The sequence below is a fragment of the Octopus sinensis genome, linkage group LG2 (genome assembly GCF_006345805.1).
Source record: "Octopus sinensis linkage group LG2, ASM634580v1, whole genome shotgun sequence".
NCBI classification, from domain to species: Eukaryota; Metazoa; Mollusca; class Cephalopoda; order Octopoda; family Octopodidae; genus Octopus; species Octopus sinensis.
Genome location: NC_042998.1, coordinates 204,976,443 through 204,988,569, shown reverse-complemented (window position 1 = coordinate 204,988,569; position 12,127 = coordinate 204,976,443).

The window sequence follows — 12,127 nt, the reverse complement described above, 5'->3', positions numbered from 1 at the left end:
TACCTCAGTTGGTAACAAAGGGCTTCTCTGTCAGAGTGAAAGGTAGATTGTATGAAGCCTGTGTGTGAACAGCCATAGTGAAACATGGGCTGTGACTGCTGAGGACATACTTGAAAGAAATAAAGCTAGTATGCTTCACTGGATGTGTAATGTCAGTGTGCATACATGGCAGAGTGTAAGTGACCTGAGAGAAAAGTTGGGCATGAGAGGCATCAGATGTGGTGTGCAAGAGAGACAACTGCGCTGGTATGGTCATGTGATGCATATGGATGTGGACAGCTGTGTAAAGAAGTGTCAATCTTTACTAGTGGAAAAGGGAGACCCAGGAAGACATGAGATGAGGTGGTGAAGCATGGTCTTCAAATGTTGGGCCTCACAGGGGCAATGACTAATGACTGACATCTTTGGTGATATGCCGTGCTTGAGAAGAAGACCCATCAAGCAAAGTGAAATTGTAGTCATGGCAGACACTGGTGTCTCCCAAATGGCACCCATGCAGGTGGCATGTAAAAGCACCCACTACACTCTCGGAGTGGTTGGCATTAGGAAGGAGGTCCAGCTGTAGAAACTCTGCCAGATAAGACTAGAGACTGGTGCAGCCTTCCAGTTTGCCAATTCTGGTCAAACCATCCAACTCATACAATGGACGCTAAATGATGATGATGATGATGATGATATGTAAAGATTAAATGGAGAACTGAATGTTAAACACACCCCTTTGAAGGATCTTTTCCTCATTTTGCTATGACATATATATATATATATATAAATGTATGTATATAAATGTATGTATATCTATATACATACATGCATTTATATATACACACATGCATGAATCTCTCTCCTTGACTCTCCCATTGCTTACGTTTGACCAGCGGCTATCATCCTTTCTTCCTCTTGCTTTACAAGAGACAAGACCTACTTTTGCCTGTCTCTTGTCATCTCTCTTTTCCCCAGCGTCCACCACTTCACCTCGTCATGGCTTAACCCTTTTACTGTTTTGTTCTTTCTGTCCTGTTTTTGTTTCCACTTTAAACCCTCTGCAAAAATCCCAAATTTTATTTGATTTGCTTTGTAGGAATGACTGTTTTAACAAAGTCACATCTTGTCCCTACCTTCGAAACACAGAGTAGATAAAACAGGGGACCACTGATGAAGGGATTGTTATTTGTGTTGCTTGTCTCCTTTCTCTATTTCTTTTGTTGTCCAAAAGAAAGTTCGTTTTTCATGTTTTTGTTTTTTTATGTTCTCATTTTTCATTTTGTCCACATTTTTTTGATGTGCTATACCCATATACGCATGCATATATACATATATATGTAGGTGTGTACATATATGTATGTATATATGTATGTATATATATATATATAATATATATATATATATATATATATATATAATATATATATATATAGTTAATCCAAACAAGAAAACACAAAAAAACACAACAACGCGAGGACGTGGAACAAATATAGTATTATTGGACGCTCAGGAAAGAAGGGAAGAAGGAGGGTTTAACGTTTCGAGCGGAGCTCTTCGTTGGAAACATAGGAGAAGGAAAGATCCAGAGAAGGGAAGACAGAGGGAAAAAAATCACCAACAGTACTCACGAGGTCACACACATATATATATATATATATATCATTGGATATCATCATCATCATCATCATCGTTTAACGTCCGTTTTCAATGCTAGCACGGGTTGGACGGTTTGACCGGGGTCTGGGAAGCCAGGAGGCTGCACCAGGCTCCAGTCTGATCTGGCAGTGTTTCTACAGCTGGATGCCCTTCCTAACGCCAACCACTCCGTGAGTGTAGTGGGTGCTTTTTACGTGCCACCAGTACAGGGGCCAGAGGAGGCTGGCAAACGGCCACAATTGGTTGGGGCTTTTTACGTGCTACTGGCACGGGTATCTTAACTACAATTGACATTTGATTTTCATTTTGATGTTGGTGTTGACGTACTTGACTCAACAGGTCTCCTCAAGCACAGCAGGTCACTCTACGATCCAAGGTAAGCACAGCAGGCTGACCTGCAAGCCATGAACTCACTTCATTTGTTGGGTCTTCAAAGTCACAGCAGATCTCAGGGGTCTATATTATTTATATTATTCGATAAATAGATGCCTGGCCATGGAGAAATATTACTTTGTTTGGCAAAAGATAAGGGTTGGCAACAGTAAAGGCATTCAGCCATGGGAAATCTGCCTCAATAAACCCTCACCAGCTCATAAAAGTCTGGGGGAATAATTGCTGATGAGGCAGTGGGATCTTGGTTTATGAATTGAATTCATTCCTGAAGGCTGATCATCACTTGAAATGTTTGTAAACCAAAACTATTTTCTCCATGGGAAATTCAAGGGAGACCCTGGGCAAATTCAAGCAGGGATGTGTACTGAGCCAAAAGATAGACCCCAACTGATGTTCTCATTCATAATGAAAGGCATTTGTAAAAGGAGCTGCCATTGCATATGTTTGCGTGAAGGAGTTTTTTTCTCTTGTTTGGTAAACAATGGTTTCCTCACATATCGTTTACTTACAGTCCACCATGAAAATGTCTCTGGGCTTCTTGAGACATCTTGTCACATTGTGCGATCTTTGTAAACAAAAGGCTCATTCACATGGTGTCATTTGTTTCCACTTCTCCACATAACCACGTCCAAATTGTTTGTTGATCCAGACTGGCAGATTTATTACCTCACTTGGAAACCAGGAAAGGGCAGGAGGTGCTGGCATCAGGAAGGGCATCTGGCCATAGAAAGACCCTTCCTCAATGCATTTTCATCTAATCCCTGCAAGTATGTAAAAGCAGACATTAAGACAATGCTGTCACAGATAAATGTCTCTTATCTCCAATGTCCATCACCAAGATTCCTCAAGAGAAAAGAAATTACCATTATTTCTTATAGAATAGATTTTGTTCTCTGTATTCTGTCTTTTTCTTTCAATGTTTCTGATATTCTAGTTGAAACGGTGCCAGATGTTCCGGCACTGGACAAATATTGTTTAGTTTAAAAACATGTGAGTCAACTTCAGTTGTATGCGTATCCCCAGGAATGAAACTATTTGCTATGTGTTCAAATCCAGCTGTGATTTATTTTTACTATTTGGCCCCATGGTGAGTGAACAGCTGAAGACAAAATGTCAGTCAATGAATCAACTAGTTCTCCATCTCAACAATACTGCAATCATATTCATAGGAAAAAATGGCTCTGTTCATCTCACTCGGAATAGGTACCATGAGTAGTGTAAATCCTTTATACAGTAGTTTAACTGAATAGCTGGTTGAAAGTTTTTGTTAACAAGTCATGCAGATCTAAAACCCCTTCCATTGGCCTCATGGAATGTGTGATGTTCATGCCTTTCCCTAAGAAATCAGGAACAAGATTGAAATTTATTTCCTTTGGTGTTGGAATTGAAACCAACATGTAGCTGTCCGTTGCCTTCTTCCCTCTTCCATTCTTCTGTCCTCTTTCTCACTCCATCATTCTGCTTCCCACATCACAATCTCTCTTTGATCCCTATCTCTCTCTCTCCCTCTCTCCCTCCCTCTTTCAAATGGGTGATAAACAAAGGGAGACAACACAACGAGAACTCTCCAATCAGACAAGGCAACTTCTGTGTTGTTGCTATAATAAAGAAGCCCCATGTCCACCCTGTAAAGAGGTTGGTGTCAGGAACTTTGCCAAAAACGGTCCCTAAACCAGTCTCAAAGGACAGTGAGAGACTGACTCAGACTGTGAAGGGTTCATCTAATCCATGCCAGCATAGAAAATTGATGTAAAGTGTTAATATATATGTTAATAAAACACTTAAGGATGATGTTGTCAGTTTAACCTGGATCAGAGACCATTCCTCTTCCTGATGCCATTAAAGAAATTGTCATAGAGTTTATTTATAGCGACATTTAACGAGAATATTAATATCTATTTGATTCTATTAGAGTCTGTCTTTCAAATCTATGTCCCCAAACGCCATATCGCTGTTTCTCTAGACACTACAGGAGTCTTCAGTATCTTGTCAAAAGCACTTGTTCTTGACGAGACCCCTCCCAACAATAATTGCATCTGTTCTAACTACTTGAGTTAATTAAGTTTTTTTTTAAAGAGATTGCAATTAGTAAGAGGTAAACTAATTTTAGATTGAAACACCAACTTGTTTCATACACGTGACCTCCATTTCCTGTGTCTACAAGAACTTTTACAATTTTTCAGTTCCGGTGTCTTTTATTGACAATTTCTTGTCATTGACTTTGCAGAAATATTTCAGTTTATTGGAACTGCCAAAAGTCTGGAGAGTAAATTCTAAACAACAGCAACCATAAGTTGAATTCTTAAGACATTTTCATCAAACATGTTGTAATTATTTTGTCAAAAATGTCCAACAGAAGAAGAGACCAAAATGGCACAAGAAACCAGGAAATAATAGGTAAGTCTCCTCTTTTCTTTCTATTTTATTCAGTTTTGTGTGGTCAGTTCCTGTAGAGTCAGAAGAACGAAACTGACCCCTGTATCGAGGCTGTGATTCATCTTGATTTCACTGCTAACAACTTACACACAGAACACCATAATAATAATGATGATGATGATCATCATCATTTCTAATTTAGGCACAAGGCCAGCAATTTTAGCGGGAGGGGCTGATTGATACCATTGACTCAAGTACTTGACCAGTGTCATTGGTATTGATTAACACTCCCTGCTCAAAATTGTTACCTTCTACCTAAATTATGATTGTTGTTGTTGTTATTATTATTATTATTATTATTATTATTATTATTATTATTATTATTATTATTCAGTAGTATATTTTTTATATCGTGCTTTCACTTCACTACCGAGCGCAGCTCTGTGTGCCTTGGGTATGTGCTGTGATTTGTTGTGATGCTCTGATGGTTATTGTATGGAAAGTGTTCTGCGTAGGATGTATGCACTGCCTAGTAGTGCAATTTTCTGTATGTTATATGTGTTTGTAAGTCCTGGTGTTTTTGTTATGTATTTGTCTGAATATTTTTTTATCATGCCTAATGCACTTACTATGATAGGAATTGTTTCTGTTTTTAAATTCCACATTCTGGTTACCTCTATTTCCAGGTCTTTGTATTTTGAGAGTTTCTCCATTTCTTTTAGAGACACGTTGTCATCTGCCGGTATTGATACATCAATTAGAAAGCATTATTTATTTATTTTATTATTATTATTATTATTATTATTATTATTATTATTATTATTATTAGTGTATCCTAATTTAGTTAGCAGGTATTTTATTTTGAGGTAAAGTGGCAACAAGTCTTCTTAAATTTCAAGAATCTTCCTCAGGAACCTTGCAGAATACAGGATGGTAATTTTCTGCAAGTTGATAATGTGACTTTCAATTCCAATCTCTTCCGATTTTTCTTTTCTGTTTTTTTTCTTTTTTTTTTTGTTTTTTCTGTGGTAGTATTTCGAGTGTTGTGCCAAGTGTCCCAATCTGCCACAGAAATAATTGTTGTCTTGGTCCCCCACAATCTCCCCGGTTCTCAAGCTAGATCCTGCTATTTCTCAATGTTCACTATTTCTTTGGTATCGACTCTTCTCTCATAGGGAATCACAAAACCTATGATCTTACACTGTTTATTTTCTTCTCTGTGATCAGATCCAGACTTCTTACTTCTAAGGCCAGGTTTTATGGGGATTTACCACAAGATCTTGTGTATCACATTTTCTATCACAGATTCTGGTTCGTGTTCTTACCACTTTTCTCTTGTTTTGAAGCCACAAACTTTACTAACATCCCAATGCACTCTTTATTATTATTATAAATATTACAGCTTCTAACGCTGGAGATGTACTACAGTGTCAGCTGTTCACTACCAGTGAACTAAGGTAACACCTCTTATTTTCGAGCACCTTCCAGAGCATTCGAGCAGTTCCAAGCAGTGCTGTTTTCTGCAAGTGCTCCACCCTCATTGCAGCCCCTATTTGTTCCACGTACTTCTTGAGATTTTTGTTCACTGTTCCCAGGGCTCCGACAATTATTGTTACTACTGCTACCTTTTTCATCGACCACAACTGCTTAACCTCCCAAGCCAACCTGTCATATCTCTCGACTTTTCTCTCTTCCTGATCGCATACCTTGTTGTCAGCTGGGCATGCTATATCTATGATCCAGCATAGTTTGCTTTCTTTCTCAATTAACACTATGTCTGGTTTCCTATTCTCTATCTCATGGTCATCCTGAATCACAAAATCCCATAGCATCTTTGCATTATCATTTTCGATGATGCCTTTGGGTTTATGTTCGTACCACATTTTTGCTCTGTCAAGTCCATACTTGTTGCAAAAGTGTCCAATGGACAATCCTTGCTATGTTGTCATGATGGCTCTTATATTCCTTCTGGGCTAGTGGCATACATTGGCTGGTAATATGCCATACGGTTTCACCATTCTGTCCACAAATTCTGCACTTGTCACTTTCTGTTGTGTTGTCCATTCTGTATTTGATGTAATTGGTTCTTAATGCTTGCTTTTGGGCAGCACAGATTAGAGCCCCCATTTCTGGTTTTAAATCACTTTTAGCCATCTTTTTTCTCTGTCTGTCTTATCTTCAACATCCATATGAAATTGACCATGCAGTCTTTTCTTTATCCACCTATTTTCAGTTTCATCCATTCTCAAGTGCTTCTACAATGCTTTATCTTTGCAATCTTTCATCCTACACAAGCCTCACCTTCTTACTTCTAATAATAGCGGTTCTAAATTCTTCGAGTGTGAAAATAAAAAGTAAAAAGTATGCATCAATACATTTGTAGTGATTATTAAAAAGCTGCCTATCCATACTTACTCTTCCTTTTGACTCTTTTACTTTTTACTTTATATATATATATGTATATATATATATATATGTATATATATCTCCTATATATGAAATATCTCCTCATATCTCCGGAAATTACATCTGCATTATTATGGATGGATTTACCTTTTCTGTGAAGCTAACAAACTTTTTTAAAAACCTTTTATAAAACTGTGCATCATTAGAGAACTTTTGAAGTCTGCTTACAATCTAACTTTGCTTTTCATAGAACTCTCTTCGATACTTCATGAGTGTAGCCTCACCCCCTAGGATGTTTGGAAAACTCATATGTGTTTTGGCTGATGAATACGGGACACTTGTATTTGCTGCAATATTTGCAGCTTTTAATAAATCTGTTCTTCGTATGAAACAATTGTACTGAACAACTAATCCATTCTTGTTGCTTTTTTCTTGTTTATAATCACCCCATATTATTTTATGGTTAATACCATAAAGATTTCTGGTGCATCTAAGTTAAGTACTGCATTCATGTGAATTCATTGGAATTCACTTGAATCTTAATTGTTTTTACTGAAAATATATATATGTATATGTATATATATATATATTGGTTATTTGTTTCCAATCTGTCATGGAAGATATGTCTGGTCGGGGGTTAGTGGCAGGAAAGGCATCAAGCAGCAGGAAATCTGTCTCAACAAATTCTCTCCGATCCATGCAAGCATAAAAAATGGACGTTAAACACCCTACCCATTCTCACCAATTCCACTATCATAATTTCAATAATATTGATAGATACCAAATCAATTAGTTAATTAATATTTATTCAGTTAATTAACATTAATAATCAGTTGTGAACAGAGTTTTTGTGTTTTGTGTAAGATCCTTCTCTTTGTTTATCCATTTTTAAATTTTTATCTTTAATAAACTTATTTTGGCCAACATACCCCCACCCCCGTCTCCCCATCTTCTTGTTATTGCTTTGGTTCGAGGGTACAAGGCATTTCTTACTCTTTTTACTCTTTTACTTGTTTCACTCATTTGACTGTGGCCATGCTGGGGCACTGCCTTTAATCGAGCAAATCGACCCCAGCACTTATTCTTTGGAAGCCTAGTACTTATTCTATCAGTCTCTTTTCCCAAACCGCTAAGTTACAGGGACGTAAACACACCACCATTGGTTGTCAAGCGATTTGGGGGGGACAAACACAGACACACAAACATATACACACACATACATACATACATACATACATACATACATATCTATATATATAAAACTCAACTTGTATGTCTGTGTGTGTGTCCGTGTGTTTAACTTCCCGGCACATCTCCTCCTAGCCAACAAATCGTAGAACCACCAAAAATGGGTCACTTAAAGTTTAGGCGAATGAAAATTGAACTGCACTATTTCTGTTCCGAAATTCATCTCGCAAGTGCAAAAATCGATAATGTGTGTTTAGACCTTATCCCATGCATTGAATAGTGAACTTTACTCAGTCAGATGTTTGACGTGAACTGTGTTCACCACGTGTGCAAGCATGCGTAAATTGCATGAAAAATAAAAAATCAAGATACAAAAACGAATCGCCATAAACATTGTAGAAATTCGGCAAAGAAATGAATTTTCAGGATGAAGCCTGGAGGGTTTTTTTGTATTAATCGTTTGGACTTTGTGAACACATACCAATTGTTTTCATAACATTTTTAACGCTTTGAATTAAATGTGACTATTTTGCGTTGAGTCTGCAGTTTGAATCACTTTAACCAAATCTTAGCAGGCCGGATTTTTGATCATCACGATACATCGCCAGCGACTCCCTGAAACTCTCCCCTGAAATCCCCGTTGAGAAATCTATATATATAAAACTCAACTTGTGTGTCTGTGTGTATATCTGTGTGTGTGTCTGTGTGTTTAACTTTTGGATCTACCAAGTCTCATTATTAAGGATGGAAAGTAGTGTGTATCAAATCTATATATATAAAGCTGAAGTTGTCTGTGTGTGGCAGGTTTGGTAGCCTTCAACTAACACTATCTCCTTCGAGACCCTGCAGCGCAAGTTGACCAAAATTGAGAGTATGATAGAAGAAGGCTTGCTCTTCATTCTGTAGAAGATAAAATTCAAATCGGACCATGTTAACACCAAAAATTATTTACATCAAAAAGGTGCTTTTTTTCTATGAAAATCCCTATTTTTTATGATATTTGACTGCTGTGTTAGTATATATGTGTATATATATATGTGTATGTATGTGTGTGTATATATGTGTATATATATAAGTGTATATATGTGTGTATATATGTGTGTATATTTTTCGGTGTATTTCAACTAGAAAAATGTTCACTTGAAGAGAATAACAAGTTGCATAATGCAAAATTTTTACTTTTCAAAAATTCCAATTCTAAAAGGTCGAAACAAACCCAGGCAACACCGGTTGATACTGCTAGTATATATATATACAACGGGCTTCTTTCAGTTTCCGTCTACCAAATCCATTCACAAGGCTTTGGTTGGCCTGAGGCTATAGTAAAAGACACTTGCCCAAGGTGCCATGTAGTGGGACTGAACCCAGAACCATGTGGTTGGGAAGCAAGCTACTTACCACACAGCCACTCCTGCGCCTACATCATGTCTACATATTCAAATAGACGTACGACTGTATACATATACACACTCACAGTCATACATACAGACATAGTCCTTCATATACATATACACCACTCATTCACACACACACACACGCATGTGATTAATGCCATGGCCACCTGACTGGCTCCTGTGCAGGTGGCGCGTAACAAGCACCCATTACACTCTCGGAGTGGCTGGTGTTAGGAAGGGCATCCAGCTGTAGAAACATTGCCAGATCAGAATGGAGCCTGGTGCAACCTCCTGGCTTCCCAGACCCCAGTTGAACCGTCCAACCCATGCTAGCATGGAAAACGGACGTTAAACGACGATGATGATGATGAAGTGCACATGAACATATATATATAAACACGTATACTTATACATATATATGCATACACATACATGTATACACACACACATATAGATACACATATATACACATACATACATACACATATATACACATACATACATACACATATATATACACATATATACAAACACATATACACACACACACACACATATATATAAAAATTTTAATAATGAGGGAGATAAATTGAATATTAATTTAATTAATATCAATTTAAAACCAGTGGCCTAGCATACAAAAAACAGAAAATTCTAATACATGTGTATATTTAAAGGGCTAAAAAACCACTAAGTGGTCAGCCGTATGCTAGAAGTAGATCACCAATGATCAAACTACAAAGAGTTTAGTCCTTTACATATATATATATATATATACACATATACACACATGTATATACACATATATACACACATATATATATACACATATATACACACACATATACACACATATACACACATATATATACACATATATACATATACACACACACATATATATACACATATATACACACACATATATACCCATCTCTCTATATATAAACGGCAGTTTGTCTGTCTGTGTGTCTGTCAGGTTGTACCCTCACCCTGACCACGGCTTTCAACCGATTCTGAGGAAACTTGACACACACATAGCTCAATGTCATAATTCAAAACTAACGCAGCGAAAATTTTGAAAAGTTCCCCCAGTTCTGAAAAAAATCGATAAATTCGACATGGGTCGAGGATCTAAGCTTTTTATATGCAACACATTTTCTGTTGTAGTTTTCGCAACTTGCAATCGATTTTCACCAAACTCATGGTGAAGCTTAATGTTACCCTAAGAAACTTAATTCTGACGTTAGTTTTCCATGCAATACCATACCATCAGAAAAAAATCGATAAAATCATGCCATTTTGGGAAATCGCGTTCAAATTCAAGATGACATATTTTCGACAATATCTTTCACAAATTTGCAGGAATTTTTTTTTTAAATTCACAGCGAGCATCATGTCTGGTCCAAGGAGCTATATGGCCCTTTTTATTCCAATATGATACTTTATTACTGGAAAAAATCGGTTGTGATGACGCGACCTTTCATGTATATGTTGCTAAACTGGCAATAAAATGTAGACGGCTGGCTGGCTGGATTCTCAGAACCTTTAGAACAAGAGAACAAGAAACCATGATGGTCCTCTGGAGGACACTTGTCCTAAGCCACTTTGACTATTGCTCTCAGTTATGGTCACCATCCAGTGTCAAGTTGATCACAGAGCTCAAGGCGATCCAGCGTAGCTACACGAAGAAGATAGCCTCTATGCAGAATGTAAGCTACTGGGAAAGACTCAAGAGATTAAAACTATATTCCTTGGAGCGTAGGCGGGAAAGATATGCCATAATACACATCTGGAAGATCCTGGAGGGACGTGTCCCAAACTTTGGCATCGAGAGTTACACAAATGCCAGAACTGGGCGCCACTGCGTGGTGACTAGGACTCCAAATTTGCCATCAAGATGTAGGACAAGATATATATATATCTCCATATCTTTCTCTCATATATATATATATGTGTGTGTGTGTGTGTGTGTGTGTGTTTGTGTGTATATATATATATATATATATAATATATATATATATATATATATATATCAAAATGTGACCTCGGGTGTACCGTTGGCGATTTTTTCCCTCTGTCTTCCTTTCTCTGGATCTTTCCTTCTCCTATGTTTCCGACGAAAAGCTCCGCTCGAAACGTTAAACCCTCCTTCTTTCCTGAGGGTCCAATAATACTATATTTGCTCCACGTCCTCGCGTTGTTGTGTTTTTTTGAGCTTTCCTGTTTGGATTAACTATATATATAAATATATATATCATTACAGATATAGGGTGAAATATAATTAATTTAATAAAATCAACAAATTTCACCTAGTAGTATTTCGGTATGGAAAAAGACCATATTCGGTGAAAAACTTATATAATTATAATAATAAGGGTTTTTGCAACAAGTTGCTTGACCACATACCGAAAACTTTAGAAATAGCAGCCAAAGGGCTACTATATAGTAGTAAGTTTGCATTTTTATTGTCTTCAAAAGTTTGTGTTTGGATAATATTTTTTATGTAAAAGTTGTGCAACAACTAATAAATACAAAATACATTCGGTTGTGCAAATTCTTTGCACGGAAACCTGCCTTTGTGTGGCGTGTTTCCCCATTTTGTAAATTCGTCTTCGGCTTTCCTCGCCATTCTCTGCTTTGAGCATGGCGACTTCAAAGCCATGAAGTCGTTCTTCGAGAAGAACGGTGGTCTCCTTGGCAACGCTTACGACGTGTGTTTTTCCTCCCCT